General features: G+C 41.4%; 1 long non-coding RNA gene and 1 pseudogene across 1 annotated transcript; both read left to right on the forward strand.

The window, feature by feature from the left end:
* The first annotated feature begins 365 nt into the window (after nucleotides 1-365).
* On the forward strand, nucleotides 366-1,254 carry LOC125102496 (syntenin-1-like; annotated as a pseudogene).
* A 3,532-nt stretch (nucleotides 1,255-4,786) lies between these two features.
* On the forward strand, nucleotides 4,787-10,411 carry LOC125102497 (uncharacterized). The gene is made up of 5 exons (XR_007128142.1): nucleotides 4,787-4,919; nucleotides 7,164-7,211; nucleotides 9,629-9,719; nucleotides 10,005-10,195; nucleotides 10,361-10,411. It is a non-coding gene; the product is annotated as an uncharacterized LOC125102497 (long non-coding RNA).
* The last annotated feature ends 10,376 nt before the right edge of the window (nucleotides 10,412-20,787 follow it).

The raw sequence follows: 20,787 nt of genomic DNA on the forward strand, positions 1-20,787 counted from the left end.
TTGATCCATTTACATTCAAAGTAAATAAGGATAGGTATGTATTTATTGCATTTTGTTACTTGTTTTACAGTTATGTTTGCAGTTCTTCTCCATGTCCTCCTTCTCCTGCTCTCTTCCCTTGCATTTTGCTGGTTTTCTTTAGTCATATGCTTTGATTCCTTTCTCTTTAGTTTTTGCGCATATAGTACAGGGTTTTGATTTATGGTTACCATTAGGCTTGTATATAACATCTGATGCATATAACAATCTGTATTAACCTGATGGTCACTTAAGTTTGAACCCATTCTAAAAGCACTAAATTTTGGCCAGTAACCAGACGTGGTGGTGGTGATGGTGGTGAGCGGGTCCTTGCATCCTAGGAAAATCCTGCAAAAATGTCTCCGTACCCATCTCTTGAAGATCTGAACGTAGACAAAGTTATTCAGGCTCAAACTGCCTTTTCTGCAAATCCTGCCAACCCAGCAAGTTTGCCTGAAGCTTCTGCTTCCATCTCTCAAGATGGAAATCTCTATCCTAAATTGTATCCGGAGCTCTCCCAGGACATGGGCCTGAGTTTAAATGAGGAAGAAATCCTTGCAAATATGGCTTTGGCCCCTGGGGCATCAGTTCAAGGACCTTCCAGTTTGGACTATATAGTGGCTTCATAACTGGTAACAGTGTTGGCATTCATAGAGCAGAAATTAAGCAGAGGATTCATGAAATCATTTTGTGTAATGATCAAGATGAAAAAATTGGGTTCAGGCTTAATTCAATAGATAACAGTTTATTTGTTCAGCTGGTGCAGGCAAATTCTCGAGTCTCACTGGTTGGCCTGAGATTTGGGGACCAAGTGATTCAGATCAGTGGGGAAAACTGTGTAGGCTGGAGCTCTAAAAAGCACACGAGGTGCTCAAACAGGCTTTTGGAGAGATGATTATTATGACTGTGCATGACAGGCCCTTTGAATGGACAGTTACCAGACATGAGAATAGTACTGGACGTGTTGGCTTTATCTTTAAAAATGGAAGGAAAACATCCACAGTGAAAGATAGTTCTGCAGCCAGAAACTGTCTTCTCAGTGAACATAACATCTGAGAAGTCAATGGGCAGAATGTCATTGGGCCAAAGGACTCTCAACTTGCAGACATACTGTCAACATCTGAGACTGTAGTTAATATTACAATCATGCCAGCTTTTATCTTTGAGCATATTATTAACTGGATGGCACCAAGCATTATGAAAAGCCTAAGAGGCCACACCATTCCTGAGGTTTAAAAGTCATGACACAATGGAAACTTCACCAAACTTCTCCAGTTTATTTTGTGGGCACTTTAACTTTATATTATGCACTTGAAGCTTTCTAGGAGCCAGAGAGCATATGCTGATGAAGACCTTTCTAACTGACATTATAGTTGGGAACCTTACTGTTTTGGTTGGATAACTTGTTCACACTTCAAGAGTGTTGTAGCCTTATCCTGGTTTTACAGATGTGAAACTTTAGACAGATTTACTGATTTTCATAGAGTAGTTTCTCTACTGGAAACCTGATGCTTTTACAAGCTATTATAGTTAGAATGACTGATACGGGCTTAGCTCTGTGTTAGAACCAACCACCTTTATCTAACATATCAGTAGTGCTGTTCATATTACTTTAGTTCTATGGCATAGCTACATTTTTCATGTGTTACCATAGTCCATATAGAATGACTGCTTTTGATGGTTTTTTTCAGTTGTGTGTGTGTGTGTGCGCGCGCGCGTGCGCGCACATGTGTATGGGTGTGTGTGTAAAACACCAATTAAGTACACTGGTTTCATTCCACGTAAGCATTATACCGTGTATGTAGATTATAAGAGATTGTGTTGCTCATCATTAAATTGTAACTACTGTTACTTAAAAAGAAACAAATAAATAAATAAATGCACTAAATTTTTATCCCCACACACAATGTTTTATGTATATGATGTCATACTTCACATCCTTTTATTTTGTGAATCCTTTAACTGATTTTTATAGATTTTAAATTGATTTTATGGCTTTTGTGCTTTAACCTCTGCACTGGTTTTATAAGTGATAATCTACTACTTTTATTATGTTTGTACTTCCCTGTGAAATATTTTCCTTTCATAGTTTTCATACTCCTGATTATAGCCCTTTCTTTCCACTCAAAAAATTTCCTTTGGGCGCCTGGGTGGCTCAGTGGGTTAAGCCGCTGCCTTCGGCTCGGGTCATGATCTCAGGGTCCTGGGATCGAGTCCCACATCGGGCTCTCTGCTCGGCAGGAGGCCTTCTTCCCTCTCTCTCTCTCTCTCTCTGCCTTCCTCTCCGTCTGCTTGTGATCTCTGTCAAATAAATAAATAAAATCTTTAAAAAAAAAAAATTTCCTTTAACATTTCTTATAAAGCTGCTTTAGTGATGATGAATTCCTTTAACTTTTATTTCTCTAGGAAACACTTTATCTCTCCTTCTATTCTGAATGATAACCTTGCGGGATGTTTTTGGCTGTAGTTGTTTTCTTGTTTGTTTGTTTGTTTTCCTATCAGCACTTTGAATATATCATGCCACTTTCTTCTGGCCTGCAAAGGTTCTGCTGAAAAATCAGCTGATAGCCTTATTGGTTTTTCCCTGTATGTAATTGTTCTTCCTCTTGCTGCTTTTAAGATCATTCATTATCACTACTTTATGCTATTTCAACTATTATGTGTCTTGATATGGATCTCCTTGGATTGATTTTGTTGCAGGGTCCTGTGTGCTTGTTGGATATGGAAGTCTGTTTCCTTCCCCAGATGCAGGAAGTTTTCAGCTATTATTTTTTCAAATAAATGTTCTGTCACCCTTTCACTCTCTTCTCCTTCTGGGATCCCTATATATAGTGAATGTTATCATGCTTGATGGTGTCACTAAGTTCCCTTAATCTATTTCTTTTTTTTTTTTTTTTTTTTTTTTGCTTTCTCCTGTTCAGCTTGATTGCTTTCCATTACTCTCTCCTCCAGGTTGCTGATCCATTCTGTTTCCTCTAGTCTACTATTTATTCCATTTGGTGTATTTTTAATTTCAGTTACTAAGGTCTCCATCTCTGGTTCTTTTTATTATTATTATTATTTTATCTCTTTGTTGAAGGTCTCACTGAAATCCCCCATTCTTTTCTGAAGTCTGGTAACCATTATTTTGAATTCTTTGTGACCATCACTTTGAATTCTTTATCAGGTATACTACTTATCTCCACTTCATTTGGCTCTTTTGCTGTTGTTTTGTCCTGCTCTTTCATTTTAAATATATTCCTCTGTCTCTCGATTTTGTCTAACTCTCTGTTTGTCTATGTTTGTTAGTAGAGTCATTTACACCTCCAGATCTTGAGAATAGTGACCCTATGAAGAAGGGATCCTGTAATGCCTTGTAGCACAGTGCTCTCTGCTCACCAGAAGCAGGATCTTCAAGGGTATCTTCTATCTGGGCTACATGTACCCTCCTATTGTGACTGAGCTGTGCTGGCCTTTCGTCCAGTCAGCTGCAGTGGCCCACTTTGTCTGTTGTAGGCCTGGTTTGGTCCCTGGCTGTTAAGGAGCTAGTCTGGGGCCACCATGGGCTTGTAGTTGGGTGGCGTCTGTAGTTAGGCCAGATGCCTGACCTCAGCCACTTGCCAGAGCTGCAGTTGTCCCAAACTGCAAGGTGCTGTCCCTGCCTTGTCCCCTAAGAGGCTTTTGTTGGTGGCTGGGGACTGCAGTCAGACCAGATGCCTGCTCTCAGTACGTCTGCTAGGGCTGCGGGCACAGTGGTCAGCAGGGCCCTCTCTTGGCACTGATAATTGATTGCTGTGTGTGTGGTTATTTTCCCCTCCACCCAGGGCAGAAGTCACTTTGGAGTGGCACACAGTCCCTGCTGGGGCTGCTTACAGGTTGAGAGGTGGCAGGAAGTGATTATTAAACTGCTACTGCCCTGCTCTATCTACATGAGGTTCATTACGCCATCTCTTTAAGGACGGGGAATCAGTTTCCTATTACCCTATGGCTCTCCCAGACCCAAGCCCCTGATTTTTAAAGTAGCCAACTTCATAAGTTGTAAGAAAATGTATGAAGTTAAGCCCCACTGGTTTTCAAAGCCAAATATTATGGGGACTCACTTTTCAGTGCGGGTCTTCCAGTCTGGGGCATCTGCTTTGGGCTCTGCTCCTCTCCCTTCTCCATGCTTCTGATATCTCTCCCGTTTGTAGTTAGTCTCACCAGAAGTTTGGTTCCCAACTGTGTCTCCACCCCTCCTGTCATTTTCTTGTTGTGGCCTCCTCTCATGATTAGCTGTGAGGAGTCTGATGTGCCTATTATCTCAGGAACCTCCTGGTCCGCCATTCAGGACATTCTTGATCAAAAACATGGATATTAATGACTCAGTGTCAAAAAATGATTCCAAAGAGTTGAATTCTTATATGAAAAAGTTTTAGGAATGCTTAACCTATTCATTACAATGCTGTTTTCCTTTTCATATTGTACAGACATGCTATAAAATACCTTTGCTAAGCAAGTATTTAAAAGTTCTCGAAATGAGTGTAAAATAAAAACTCAAGTGATAAAAAAGCACTTTGTCATATTTTGACAACATTTTTTTCTGCCTCCATAGGACATAAAGTAATGTGTCATATATTCAGTGATGTCTCTTAGATTTGATCAAATGTGGTAATCATTTTCTATAAAAATCTTAATATGTACATTATTTTAGAAAATTATTCATAGTTCCCAATATTAGCACCAGTGCACCTTTCTTTCTTTTTTTTCTTTTGTAGAGGGAGAGGTGGGGAGAGAGAATCTTAAACAGGCTCCATGCCCAGTGCAGAGCCCAACATGGGGCTCAGTCTTACAACCCTGAGATCATGACCCAAGTTCAAATCAAGAGTTGGACACTTAACTGACTGAGCCACCCAGGTACCCCTACTGCACCTTCTTATTTATACGTAAGTATATTTTAATTCGATAGAATTTACCTCCTTCAATAAATATTAATTGAAAATCTGAAAAAAAAGAACTATATTAGGTACAATGTGGAATATCAAAATAAATAAGATGGCTCCAGCCTGGGTGGCTCAGATGGTTGAGAGTCTACCTTTGGCTAAGATTATGATCCCAGGGTCCTGGGATTGAGCCCCACATTGGGTTCTTGGCACAACAAGGAGCCTGCTTCTCTCTCTCTCTCGGCCTCTCCCCTGCTCATGCTCTCTCTCTCTCTCTGTCTCAAATGAATAAATAAAATCTTAAAAAAAAAAAAAAAGACAGCCCCAGGCCCCAAAGAATTTACAATCTAGTGGATAATTTATATTACTATTCTGGTGTGTTTCATTTATTTATTCCTTCAGAAATATTTGCCAGACAATCGACCTAAGATTGTACTCTTGCCTGACTTTCTATCCTCTCCCATCTTGTATCTCCCTCTACCTCACCCTTCTGTCCTGGGAACACCTCTTTAATAAATCATTTGCACTTAAATCCTTGCCTCAGGGTCTGCTTCTGGGGCATCCAAACTAAGATGAATAAATAAATATCTGAAGCCAAGAGTCTAGATAAACTATAAGATATTAAGAGACTGGATACTCATAATTTTTGTCTAATGTTTCAAGAGATTTGAGTGTTACTTTTTGGAACCAAGGCAATTCTGAATGTTTCCAAGTATAGTTTACCCCTGAACAACATGGTTTTGAACTACACAGACCCACTTATACATGAATTTTTAATACAAATATATTTTTATTTAATACAAATATATTTTCTTTTCCTTCTCTTTTTTTAAAGATTTTATTTATTTATTTATTTGAGAGAGAGAGAATATGAGTGAGGGAGAGGCTCAAAGGGAGAGGGAGAAACAGACTCCCCACTGAGCAGGGAGCTTGGTATGGACCTCGATCCCGGCACCCTGGGATCATGACCTGAGCCAAAGGCAGAGGCTTAACCGACTGAGCCACCCGGTTGCTTCTTCTCTTCCTTATTTTCTTAATAACATTTTCCTTTCTCTGTTGACTTTAAGAATAGAGTGTATGATACATATAACGTACAAAATATGTGTCAGTTGACTGTTACTGGTAAGGCTTTTGGTCAGCAGTAAGCTATGAATAGTTAAGTTTTGGGGAATTTGCATGTGGATTTTTTACTACATGGGAGGTTGGTGCCAAAACCTCTGCATTGTTCCAGGGTCAGCTGCATAAATCCTGCCCTTACACTGCTGAATTTGTATAACAAGCATCCAGGGATCAGCTGGAATAGGATTTCTGAACTAGGTCATCCCCTTGATATATAAATATTGGTCTCTGGACACAAGTATAAAAATGAATAGAGGAGGGGTGCCTAGCTAGCTCAGTCAGTAGAGATTGTGACTCTTGATCTCAGCCTTGTGAGTTTGAGCCCCATGTTGGCTGTAGAGATTACTTAAAATCTTTTTTTTTTAAGATTTTATTTATTTGAGAGAGAGAGAGAGAGTGCAAGCACGAGCAGGGAGGAGGGGCAGAGGGAGAGGGGGAAGCAGACTCCCCGCTGATCAGGGATCCCAATGTGGGACTCGATCCCAAGACCCGAGGATCATACCTGAGCCGAAGACAGATGCTTAACCAACTGAGCCACCCAGACACCCATAAAAATAAAATCTTAAAAAAAAAAAATGAAAAGGGACACCTGTATGGCTCAGTTGGTTAAGTGTCAGCTTTCAGCTAAGGTCATGATTCCAGGGTCTTGGGATCGAGTCCTGTATTGGGCCCTCTCCTTGGTGGGGAGCCTGCTTCTCCCTCTGCCTGCCACTTCCATGCTTGTGCTCACTCTGTATCTCTCTCTCTGACAAAGAAATAAAATATTTTTTTAAAAAATGAATAGAGGAATATGAGTGTGTGTGCCTGTATGTGTGTGTTGGTCTATGGGTACAGAGCAAGGACAAAGCAGTCCTATGTGTGTGGTTGGCTGTTAAGGCGGCAAGGTGAGGGACAGTCTCAAACTCGACTAGAGAATACATCCTGGATTCTAGAATTGTCTGCCACTTATTTAAGAGTAATATAAGCACATTCCAAAAAGGAAAAATGGCCATGAATGCATATCATTATATACTCAAAATTATTTGTTTTAGGCCATTTACTATATGTCAGGCACTGTGCTGGGCACTGGGGATACAGTGTGAATTGGCACACGTAACTCCGTTTTCTCCCTGCACTTACATTTTGCAGGAGAAGGATTAAAGGAGAAGGAGAGACAAACATTAACTAATTACCTGAGTAAGTAAGTATTTGTGTATAATTTCTTATGTTAAGAAAAAGAGCACACAGCATTATTAGAGTAAGTAACTTAATAAGAAAGGCCTCTCTGAAGAAGTGACCCCCAAGCCGAGCCTGAAGGATAAATAGAATTAAGCAGAGAGGATGTGTGTTCTGGATATGGGGCCCAGGCAGATGTTTCTTCAGACTCGAGCCCTAAATGATATTACGGCGGTGCTCTAGCCGTAAGAACCATCCCAGCAAGACCACAGGGGCTTTGCCCTCCCAGACACTTTTTTCTGAAAACGGATTTTGTCAATGCCCTACCTGGAGGCCATCTGCTCATCTCTCAAGATTCAATTCGTGGCACTACCTCTTGGAATCTTTTTCTGACTCCGAGAAATGTTAGACACTCCCACCACCATGTGCCTTGGGCGTTCCTGGCACATCATAGGTACTTGGAAAATGTTCATTAGATATTTAGTGAATAAATATGATAGCACCTTATTTAGTAACCTTTTTTACATGTTCAGCCCATCTCCACACTCTGAGCCCCTGGAAACAGAGGCTATGTCTTGTTCATTCATCAGAAGTTTGATTTATGACACCTGTTAAAGGTTTATTGAATGAACGCATGAGGTTAGGGAACTGGTGGTGAAAACAGAAAGCTAAGAGATGAGGTTTCAACATACACTGAGGTCAAATCATGGAAGGTCTTAAATGTAATTTGAAGGAGTTTGGACTTGTGTGGACATGGGGAGGCACTACAGGTGTCTGAAGGAGAAACTGACCAGCCTAGAGCCATGTTTTATGAAGATAACTTGTATCAGCAAAGTGAATGATAGGCAGAAGCAGGAAGGGAGTGGAAGGGAGTGGACCAGGTTGGAAGTTACCTAGATGAGTGGTAGTAGCAAGGGATGGAGAGTAGATGATTGGAAGGCAGAACCAGCTGCATCAGGCTGACAAGACTCCCCATGGGAGATTCACGCTGGGGCATTTGCCACCAGAGGCTGTAATTTGCATAAACTCTCTATAATGTTTCCTAAGAATTCTCCAGAGGCACATGAGTTTCCTAGTTAGGTAATTAAGAAATAGTTTCATTCTCTAGAGAATAGTTAAATGCCCTAGATACTGCCTCCAATTCTGATTTAGCAAAGGGTATGATAGCTATGCCAAAATTCCTTTGTGGTTAATTCCTACTGGTTCAAAATAAATAACCATTGAGTAACAACCCAGAAACATCAATAACCTAAGTTTTTTCTAGAAATTTCCCTGTATCAGCTCCTAGATTCTGGGCTTCCCTCTAATAACTAGAGTTAATGTTTCATTTTTATTGCTCCATCCCCCTGCAGCTTTAATTACTAATATGGTAGACAATGCTGTTGGTTTATTAGTTCATTCAAAGTAAATAAAATGAAAAAAGAGGAGGGAGCATATAAAAAACTTAGAGTGTATTACAAATTTTATACCAGAAGCCAGGAAATAGAAAACTTAATATTCTCAAGGCACATGAATATTAATTTGTCTGCCCTGCATGTTTTACAAGATGTTTTGATTTGAATCCTGAATCCAAACTAATCATCTGTAATGTAGGTGGGTTAACATTAGTATAATATATCTTTCAATTTTTTTAATTTCATGAACAATATTTATGAGTGACTGTTCTGTGTACTTCTAAACATTTATGAGGGCCCATTATATTCCAAGAACTGTATTTTGTATCCTTATGTATCTAAAACTTTAATGTTTGCAAAACTCCTGCAAGATGTTGTATTATTATATCTATTTAAGAGTTGAAGAAACAGGGGCGCCTGGGTGGCTCAGTGGCTAAAGCCTCTGCCTTCGGCTCAGGTCATGATCCCAGGGTCCTGGGATCGAGCCTCACATCAGGCTCTCTGCTCAGCAGGGAGCCTGCCTCCTCCTCCTCTCTCTCTCTGCCTGCCTCTCTGCCTACTTGTGATCTGTCAAATAAATAAAAATCTTAAAAAAAAAAAAGAGTTGAAGAAACAGGCTCAGAGTGGCTCAGTGACTTGCCTGAGGTCACACAGCTCACAGGCAGTGGAGCCTGTTGGGAATTCAAATCCACTTGGCTCTAAGCATGCCCACCATGCTGCTTGTCTCTCAGATTGACCCACACTGCAAGTCAGCTCTAACATAGCGAAACAATTCAAGAAAAACATTGACAGTCTTCCCTAAAATTGGCAAGTAAGTAGAATTCAAGCTGTCTTTCATGCTGCCTGTGGTCAAAGCCAAGAATAAGCTCCTGTAAGTATAATAGTTGCAATGAGTGAAAGAAATGGATTCCCCAAGAAGTAGTGCAATGACCGCAAAGCATGTACTAGCTTTAAAATCGTTTTCTCTTTCTAATGTAACTGCTTTCCCAGGTCTCAGATGGGTGTCACATGTCACCAGATCATACAATTGTATCAATATTGCAGGTTTCCGTGGACTGTTCCATTGGAAGTCTCACACTTCACAAGCATTTCCCCTCTGTGATACTTGTTATTGTGTGGAACAAGACATTTAAAGGTAATTGATGGCTTATTTATATTTACAACAGCCGTCCCAGTGGTTTGAAACTGGGTGCGGCTGTCCGTCTGTCTGTCTCTCTCTCTCTCTCTTTCCTGATGTATAGAAAATCAGGATTCCCAATTGGATGCTGAAATCAAATGCTGGTCTCTGGCTCCAAGTTCAGTGTGATCTGTGTACTTGAAGATTATCCCTTACTTGTTAATGTGGGAAAATACTAAGGATAGATGCTTTCCTGAAGACTGCAGGAAAAAATACTCCCTATCTTTTTTTCCACCTCTGAAGTTATGGAGGAAGGAATTTGTGGCTTCTCGTCCCGCTCTGTATGCAGCTGTGCCAGCCAGCCAGTCACTCACTGCGTCATCCGTATTCTGGACCTCCATTTCACAGGCAGGGAAACAGAATCTCAGATACATTAAAGAAATGGCCCGAAGCCATTCATCTAGCAAATGGCAGATCCAATGTTCAAACCCAAGGTAAACAAAGCCCAAGCTTGTCCCACCCTCTCAGTACTACATCTCTTACTTTTTTATGTTTAACTACTGATACCTGTCAGAAAATTCTAGAGACAGGCATGAAAAAAACACAAATAGTTAAAGTTCACAGATAACTGCCAATTCTTATTTTTGTGTTTCTGCCAGATCTTTAATTAGAAAATCAAAACTGGGGCGCCTGGGTGGCTCAGTGGGTTAAGCCGCTGCCTTCGGCTCAGGTCATGATCTCGGAGTCCTGGGATCGAGTCCTGCATCGGGCTCTCTGCTCAGCGGGGAGCCTGCTTCCTCCTGTCTCTCTGCCTGCCTCTCTGCCTGCTTGTGATCTCTCTCTGTCAAATAAATAAATAAAATCTTTAAAAAAAAAAAAAAAGAAAATCAAAACTGTTATGTAGTTTAATTGGCTGCCATGAAATCCCATGCTTCACCCTGGCGATGTTCTGTATAATCGGGATTTACTTTCATATAGGTACTCCTATTTGAAGAGTAAATTTCAGATATCTTAATTTTACATTTTAAATAGTAAATTCATAATATCACAAAGAAACAACACCAGTGTATTTTCTTTTTCTCATGGAAGTTCAGGATTAATGTTTTGAATCATCATAATAGACTAAAACTTTTCATTTCTTTCCCAAAGCATACTAATTTCTCAAGGCATTGTAATACAAATATTACAGAAAAATGCTAAATGTTCCTTTTTAAGGGGAGAAATGTACAGAGCTGATAAGGAAAGATTAGGGAGTAACTGCTGACATCAAAAAGATAGAGAAAGGACCCCACCCCAGTCTGGGTCCCCTCCAGCTCTGGCCATCCCACTGAGGTGGCCTGACACAGTGCACCCTGGGACCACATGCCCACTCCCACTCCAGCTCTGACTGGCCTGTCAAAGCCACTGGGCACACACAGTCTAAACAGGGGTTGTTCCTACACAAGGCAATTCCTTCAAGACCAGCAGAGGTAGCTGTTCTGCCTAATTCATAGAAATAAACACAGAAAGTCAAACAAAATGAGGAGACAGAGGAAATGTTCCAAACAAAAGAACAAGATAAAAGCCTTCGGGGGGGGGAACTCTAATGAAATGGAGATAAATAATTTAACTAATAAAGAGTTCCAAATAATGGTCATAAAGATACTCATTGAATTCAGGGGAAAAAAAATGGAAGAACACAGTGTAAACTTCAATATAGTGTTAGAAAATAAAAGAAAGAACCAATAAGGACCAAAGAATACAATAACTGAAGTGAAAAAACACAGTAGAGGGAATCAGTAGCAGATTAAAAGGTGCAGGAGAACAGATCAGTGATCTGGAAGACAGGGTAGTAGAAATCATCCAATCAGAACAGCAGAAAGAAAAAAAAATAAATATAAGAATAGGTTAAAGGACCTCTAGGACAACATCAAGCATACTACCATTTGCATATAGGGTCCCAAAAGGAGAAGAAAGAGAGTGGGGCAGAAAATTTATTTAAAGAAATAAGGCTGAAAAATTTCCCTGACCTGGGGAAGGAAACAGACATCATGTCTGGGAATTGTAGAGTCCCAAACAAGATAAACCAAAGAGATCCACCCCAAGACATCTTATAATTAAAAGGGCAAACATTAAAGATAAAGAATTCTAAAGGCAGCAAGAGAAAAATGCATGAAAAAGATCATAAGATTACCAACTTATTTTTCAGCAGAAAGTTGTCATTCAGAATTGAAGAAGAGATAAACTTTCCCAGACAAACAAAACTAGAGGAGTTCATCACCACTAACCTGGACTTAGAAGAAATGTGAAAGGATTTCTGGTACACAAAAAAGAAAAGGCCATAACTAGAAATAAGAAAATGTATCAAAGCAAAAAAAAAAAACCACCTCAGTGGTAAAGGCATATTTGCAGTAAAGGCAGTGGATCAGCCACTTAAACAGCCAGTATAAAGGTTAAAAGACAAAAATAGTAAAATAAACTATAAGTACAATGAGTAGTTAAGGGATACACAAAATAGAAATGTAAAATATGACATCAAAAACATATAACATGGTAGGTGAGGTGGAGTGAAAATGTAGTGCTTTTAGAATGCATTCAAACTTACGCGATTATCAGCTTAAAGTAAGTTGCTATATACACAAGTCAATATATATGAACCTAATGGTAACCACAAACCAAAAACCTACAATAGGTATACCAAAAATAAAGAGAAAGGAACCCAAGCATAACACTAAAGAAAAATATCAAACCACAGGGAGGAGACCAGGAAAAGCAGAAAGGAACAGAAAAGAACTATAGAAACAACCAGAAAACAATTAACAAAATGGTAATAAGTACATATCTATGAATAATTACTTTATTTGTAAATGGCCTAAGTGTGTCAATCAAAAGACATAGGGTGGCTAAATGGGTAAAAAAACAAGACTCATTTATACGGTACCTATAAGAAACTCATTTCAGGGGGCGCCTGGGTGGCTCAGTGGGTTAAGCTGCTGCCTTCGGCTCGGGTCATGATCCCAGGTCCTGGGTTCGAGCCCCACATGGGGCTTTCTGCTCGGCGGGGAGCCTGCTTCCTCCTCTCTCTCTGCCTGCCTCTCTGCTTACTTGTGATTTCTCTCTGTCAAATAAAAAATAAAATCTAAAAAAAAAAAAAAAACTCATTTCAGATCTGCATAGACACATAGACTAAAGTGAAGAGAAGGAAAAAGATATTCCATGCAAATGGAAGCAGAGACAAAGGTGGAATAATAACATCTGTATCAGACCAAATAGACTTTAAAACAATGACTTTAACAAACGACAAAGAATAGCATTACATGGGGCGCCTGGGAGTGGCTCAGTGGGTTAAGCCTCTGCCCTCGGATCAGGTAATGTTTCCAGAGTCCTGGAATCGAGCCCCGCATCGGGCTCTCTGCTCAGCAGGGAGCCTGCTTCCCCCTCCTTCTCTGGCTGCCTCTCTGCCTACCTGTGATCTCTCTCTGTCAAATAAATAAAATCTAAAGAAAAAAAAAATCTAAAAAAAAATAGCGTTACATAATGACAAAGGGATCAATCCAATAAGAGCATATAACATTAGTAAATATTTATGCCCCCAAAATAGGAGCACCTAAATATGTTAAGCAAACATAAACAAACATAAAGGGAGAAATTGACAGTAATTCAATAATAGTAAAGGACTTTAATTCCCCACCAACATCAATGGGTAGGTCATCCAGAGAGAAAACCAATAAGAAAACATTAGTTTTAAATAACCAACAAGACCAGATAAACTTCATAGATTATACAGAATAATACACCAAAAAAACTGCAGAAAACACATTTTTTTCCCCAAAAAGCACATGGAACATTCAATAGGATAGATAACATATTAGGCCATGAAACAAGTTTCAATAAATTTAGGAAGATTGAAATTATATCAAGTATCTTTTCTGACCACATGGTAAAAGACTAGAAATCAATTACAAGAAGAAAGCTGAGGTGCACCTGGGTGGCTCAGTGGGTTAAAGCCTCTACCTTCGGCTCAGGTCATGATCCCAGGGTCCTGGGATGTAGCCCCGAATCGGGCTCTCTGCTCAGCGGGGAGCCTGCTTCCTCCTCTGTCTCTCTGCCTGCCTCTCTGCCTACTTGTGATCTCTCTCTGTCAAATAAATAAAATAAAGTAAAATCTTAAAAAAAAATTAAAAAAAAAGCTGAATACACACACCTATACACACATGCACACAAACACAAACACGTAGAACCTAAGTAGCATGTTACTGAACAACTAATGAGTCACTGAAGAAATCAAAGAGAAAATCAAAAAATACCTTGAGACAAATGAAAATGGAAACACAACTTTCTAAAATCTATAGTCAACAAAAGCAATTCTAAGAGGGAAGTCCATAACAATACAGAACTGGCTCCAGGAGCAATAAAATCCCAAACCCTAAATTTGTTATCCCAAATAAACAATCTAACCTTATACCTAAGGAAACTAAAAAAAGAACAAATGAAGCCCAACGTTAATAGAAGGAAGGAAATAATGAAGATCAGAGCATAGATACATGAAATAGAGACTAAAAAAACACAAGAGAAAAAAATTATTGAAACTAAGAGCTTGTTCTTTGAAAAGATAAACAAAATTGATAAACCTCTAGCCAGACTCATCAATAAAAAAAGAGAGAGTGACCAAATAAATCAGAAATGAAAGACAAGTTACAGCTGACAACAAAGAAATAACAAAGGATCATAAGAGACTATTAGGAACAATTGTACACCAAAAATTGGAAAACCTAAAAGAAATGGATAAATTTTTGGAAACACACAACCTTTCCAGACTAAATCATGAATCATGAAGAAATAGGAAATCTGAATGGACCAATTATAAGTAATTTAAGTATCAAAAAAAAACAAAGTCAGGACCAGATTGCTTCACAGGTGAGTTCTACCAAACATTTAAAGACAAGTTAATGCCTATCCTTCTCAAATTATTCCAAAACGTTGAGGAAGAAGGAACACTTCCAAACACATTTATGAGGCCAAAATGAAGTAACTTTAAAAATAATCATCTTTTTACTTATGTATTTATTTGTTTGTTTGTTTATCTGGAGGGGGAGGGGCAGAGGGAGAGAAAGAAAAAGAGAGAGCATGGGGAGGGACAGAAGGAGAGGGAGAGAGAGAATCTTAAGCAGACATGCATCCAGCATGGAGGCCAACGTAGGATTCAATCTCATAATCCTCGATCATGACCAGAGATGAAATCAAGAGTCAGACACTTAACTGAGTCACCCAGGCACCCCTAAAAAAATATTTATTATCTCTCATCGTTCTGTGGTTAACTGAGGTCACGCGGCTAGTCCTCACTTGGGGTCTCTCATATAGATTGGAGTCACATGACACATGGGCATGAAGTCATCTGCAAGTTCAACTGGTATCTCAGCTGGGATGAGTTGAGCTGGAGACTGGCTAGGTGACACAGACCCCCTCCTTCTCCCACTCTCTCTCTCCATATGGTCTCTCCTAAGTGGCTGACTTGGGCTTCTTCCTGGTAGTCTCAGGGGGTCAGACTTCTTACATTGTGTCTGGCTTCTTCAGAATGAGCATTTCAAGAGACGTGGGTAGCAGCTACAAGAGACATGGGTAGAAGCTCCTTATGAAGTAGTCTCAGAACTTAGAGAGCTATCACTTCTGTAAGTTAAAGGCAAGTCCGAGGACTGGCCCAGATCAAGGGGAAGAAACACATAAGAACACGAAAATAGGGATGCATAATTGATTGGGGGCCATCTTTGGAGACTACCTACGCTGTAGCCCACCCACCTCACCCAAAACCATTTGCTCCCCATTTTGGAAATTCAGAAATTTTTTTATAATTCATAGTTATTTTTTTAAAAAAATATAAATGTTTTTATTTTTATTAAATAAAAATTTATTAAGTTTATTTATTTAAGTAATCTCTACACCCAATGTGGGGCTCAAACTCATGGCTCTAAGATCAAGAGTTTGGGAGTCTTCTGACCGAGCCAGCCAGGTGCCCCCACTTTATAGTTAATTTTGATGAAGAATAGATAATTTTTTTTAATTTATTTATTTGACAGAGATCACAAGTAGGCAGGGAGGCAGGCAGAGAGAGAGGAGGAACCAGGCTCCCCGCTGAGTAGAGAGCCCGATGCGGGGCTCGATTTCAGGACTCTGGGACCATGACCCGAGCCGAAAGCAGAGGCTTTAACCCACTGAGCCACCCAGGCGCCCCAAAGAATAGATAATTTAAGTATGACCGACAGCCTCCTACATTAAGCCAGCGAAGTTCAGTATGAAATCATCCAGTCCCTTCTTTCTTGGAGAGGCGGTATAACCCTCAAACCGGACTACCTGAATTTGGCTCTTGACTTCACCCTACACTGTCTTTTAGAGCTTGAGCTGGTTTGCATCCCAGTGTTTCCAAGCGAATCTTGTATCCCAGCATTGGCCTGTAACTGCAGTAAGACACACTGGGCAGCAAACACCTTCAGCTCACTCGGAAATTCCAGGCAGTTGACAGGAGTTTCAAAAGGTCCAGGTAATGAGCTTTGTAGCGTGACTATACTGAACAAGTGGGAGATTGCTGGCAAGCATGGTTGTAGACCCGGGCTAAGGAAACTTTCACTTATTTGGATTTGTGTCATCTCCCAAGCATTTTGTCTTCAGCTTCATGGGGAGATGATGGAAAACAGGACCTTACGTGGCCTTAACTTTTTCAGTTTATTTTATTATACTGGTAGGAATTTAGCTAATGACAGGTTCAGTTGTGTGAACAAATAAAACCAAAGCTTTGCAGACAAATGCAATAAAATCTACTAAGTGATTCCCGGAAGCATGGCTGGCTAGAAAGGAGTGGAATGGGAAGAGACTGTTTTTTTTTGTTTTTTTTTTTTTTTTTTATTTACTTATTTGACAGACAAGTAGGCAGAGAGGCAGGCAGAGACAGAGAGAGGAGGAAGCAGGCTCCCTGCTGAGCAGAGAGCCCGATGCGGGGCTCGATCCCAGGACCCTGGGATCATGACCTGCGCCGAAGGCAGGGGCTTTAACTCACTGAGCCACCCAGGCGCCCCGGAAGAGACTGATTTTAAGATAGGTGGGAGAAGATGAAAGACCCTTCTCACCATTCACGGGGAAGAAGGCAAACCAGGCTCCACTGGTCTTCCATCAAATACCTAGAAACCAAACAACAGAGGCACCAAAAAGGCCCAAAGCCTTTCTAGGGTTGACTGTGGGATTGGGGTATTAGGATAAGTTTTGAGGTAGGAGGGAGCTCCTTCAGTGGAATAAGTAGTATGTCATCCTTTGGAGGTCTTGTCCCCACATTCGTGGTACTGATGGGGAGGGTGGGGCTCTCATCAGGCAGGTGATTTGTGTCAAGCACCAGAAACCAGTTATTGAATGGAAAGGAATTCATCGGAAGGAAACTGGGGTACAGAAGGAAAATGGAGAAAGGCAGTTTCAAAATGGACAGGCCCCGGCATCTCCAAAGACCTCAGTAGCAGACATTACTAAATGGTCTTACCTGGACATCCCCACTGGAAAGGATGAACCATTCCAACTCTTCTTAGTCTTTCTGTGCCTAAGTTGAAAGAGGACAGCAATTGGCCTGTGCAGGGTTGGTTTGGCCAGCCATTGGCTACAGACAGGATGACCACCATGATTGAAAAGCCCATTCAGTACATCCAACAGGAGAGGGGTAATTCCTCCAAAGGAGTGAGTGCTTTTGCCCAAGGAAACTAAAGGAAGGTAGACTGCCCAGAGCAATGCGGATCTGTTACAAAGGTCAGTATCACCATGCAGGATTCATTTCCCAGTGGGAAAATGAATGGTCCTGCCTTATTGAGGCAGAATAATCAGGCACAGGGGGGGCAACAGACAGCCCCACACTGCTGTTCTGCGGGCGGTGACTTGTTTTGCCTCATGAGGCTAGGAGTTGAAAAAAAGGATAATTACAGTCTGAGGCAAGCTCTCAGAAAAACAGATCTATTATTATCTCGTGTCCCATTTGATCCTCCAAACTTCTATTGCCAGGTGAAATCCCAAACACAGAAGCAGTCTTTTCCAAAGACCTACTCACTTATGGAAAGGAAAAGACTACTAGAAAATCAAATGTTAGTTTGGACGAATTAATTGTTTGCTTTTCTGTTCATCTTGGTGAGGGACTAGGGTTTGAGTAAAGAGGTGGAGGAGGAGGTGGGTGGTTTTGGGTGCCCTAGAGAAGTTGGGGCTGACCCAGGAGAAGCGTAAGTGCTTAGAACAAATGAAGGTCCAGATCCCTGAAGAAAGGGGGATCTGCAGTGGAGGAGGGCAGTCAGGGCAGGCGTTAGCATTGGACCCTGGAAAAGGGGAGGAGCATTTCTTTCTCTTCCTCTCCCCAGAGGATGTGGCTCCCACTCCCAGACTCGAAACTCAGGCTTCTGTTCTCATGTGGCCACATTGAGGGTTAAACCACCTTCTGCAGAAAAGTGTTTGCAACCAAGTCACCACTTACAACCTTGTGATTGGGGAAGACATGCATCTTGGGTTCCTAAGCACTGACTTAGAAACTTCTGGAGCTCAGCTTTTTCATAGATTGGGCACTGTCTATAATATGTCATTTATACTCTGTGATTTTGTTGGTGGGATTTACTCTGAGCCATCCGGCCCAGGGAGTTCCATCATCAAGCAAACATTTCTCTCTCACGCATGTAATTTGGTTAAGCCCTTAATGATGCACTATGGCTTTTATCATGTCTGCCTCGTGGCTTTATTTAGTCTGACTGATTAACCAGCTCAAATCCTGTGCCTCTGCGGAGTACAGAGATAAACAAGGGTTTAACAAACTCAAGGGGACTGTACAGTCAGTCTCCTGGGCGGCAGTGAGAGACTGGGGGAGCTTCTCAGAGTGCTGTTCGGGGCAAGAGCATGTCAGTGACCTGAGGCTAAGAGGGAAAGAGAAGTTTGATTACCCAGGTTTGGACAGGGGAGATGGGAGGGGGACCCGGGCTCTCTGCAGAGGATTATATTGGAGCCTAGTTAAGGGAAACATCTTTCCCCTTTCCCTTAGTCTGCCCTCCCACTCCCCAGCCTGCCCAGGAGAACATAAAACCACAAGAGGGAGGAAGAACAAAAGCCAGAGCACAGACTGGTCCTGACCTCATCCATCTTCCTCTCCAGGAGGCTCCACTGAGCCTTGGCCTGCCCTGCATCTCAGGAGGGCAAGAGGGGAGGATGGAGCTTTACAATGGACCAACCTCCTTTGTGGGGGGGGGGTGCGGAGGTTAAGAGTGCTGGAAATTGCAGCTTTGTGAAAAAATGACTGATGTGTTATTTTAACTGCTATAACTTCAGCTTTCTTTTCAACAGGATATATTTAGCATAAACCATTGTAGTTTTGCATTTCTACTCTTGAGATTGTTGGCAGGAAGCCTTTAATTAGTATTTGTTTTCTTTTCCAAAAATAGTGTTCCAAGGACATTTGTATCAGGTCAGATTTCCAAGGGAAAGCCGGCCAATTTTCTAGAAGTTTTCAAAGGGCAAATAGTGCCCCCAACAGAGATTGTGCTATTCCATGTTCATTAATGGGGGCCAAGTCTGATGGAGAAGAGCAGTGGCGTGTCTGGACAGACCCCCTCCCTCCCAGACAGTAGACGAGAAGACAAAGCACAGGTAGGACAAGGGGAATTTATTGGCATTTAACCAATTTCTGATTGATTAAAGTCACAGCTTGACGCGGATCTTCACTCCCACTCCCATTCCAGTCCCGAGCTATTTTTAGGGCAAAGAACTTGAGACTTTACATCAGAGGTTAAATTAAGTGATGACTGTGAAATGTGGAGTTAATGGAAACTCTCTTCCCACTTGAGCACGTCATCAGGTTTGGGTCAAATGCATTTGCCTCGAATGCAAAAAGCCGTAAAGAAATGACAATGAAAAGAGGGGGGAAAAGGTCCAGTTTGAAGGCTGGGTCTGATCCTTGGCTGAATTCCATTTGGCCTGTGAGATGAGTTCCCAGATCTGATTTGATTTAGGGCTGCAGTCGTGAAAATGCAATAAGGTATTACATTTAGTGGTGATGCTCTCCGTTGAAAGATGAAGACAGGATGATTTATGGTCCCTTAAGAGTACACAAGACACTTTAAAAAGAGAGAAAATAATCAGTATGGCCCATGTTTCCCAGACTGTACCCCGTGGGAGTACAAACAAGGGGGTATGGGGACAGTAACACATTTCTGACTTACCACTCCCTCAAGGCTAGGAGATCCTGCTTCATGAACCTGGGGTAAAATTATTATATGTCAGCCTCCAAACTCACCTATCACTTGAATGGCTTTCTTCTCTCTGTACGGGCCTCTCTCTCATAATAAAGCAAAGAACTCAGAGATTGTCTTAGGTCAAGGAGCTAGACTTGCTTTATTTGGCTAGAGTCAAAATTCAGGTTCATCCCCACGAGGCTAAAGGATGACTGTTACTGGATACAGCTTATTCTGTGCTAAAATCATTCTGGGCTCCAGTGAGATCATCTCTGTGACTCAGGTCTCTGTTACATACACACACTGACTCACATACAACCATCTCCCACCCACCCCTTCCCCACAAACCCTGCTGTACCCAGATTAGCCCTTCACCAATAGAATTGGGGCCATGCTATGGGCCCAGGTGACCAGTACAAACATCTCTTCCCCAGCTTCCTCCCCCTCCCTTTCCACTAAGATGACTTCCCCTTGGGTCCCTCTAGTCCACAGTCTTTCTGTCCCCTGACCTCTGTGAGACCACCTTGACCTGTCTGAGATGTTTTATAATGTTGGATGACTCCCAAAGGAAAGGGATTAGCGTCCTTCTGTCCCTTCAGGAGGCTCCATAGACTGTTTGCAATTCTGTGCATCTCCTCACCTCCCCAAATGTTATATTCCAACCTTCCTTGGGAGCCAGCTAATGCCGATTTGCACTCATCTGCATAACCAAATGGGGCTGCATTAATGCTTCTTCCTTGAAGACCTGCTCCACGTTGACTGTTGTCCCCACTGTTTGGACCCTGTTCTGTGTTCCTCCTAGTCAAACAATCACAGATCCTTTCGAAGTGTAACTGACTCCAGAAAATCCTCCCTCAGAGTGTGAGCTGGGTGAAAGT

Source organism: Lutra lutra, chromosome 6 (assembly GCF_902655055.1).
Source record: "Lutra lutra chromosome 6, mLutLut1.2, whole genome shotgun sequence".
Classification (NCBI taxonomy): domain Eukaryota; kingdom Metazoa; phylum Chordata; class Mammalia; order Carnivora; family Mustelidae; genus Lutra; species Lutra lutra.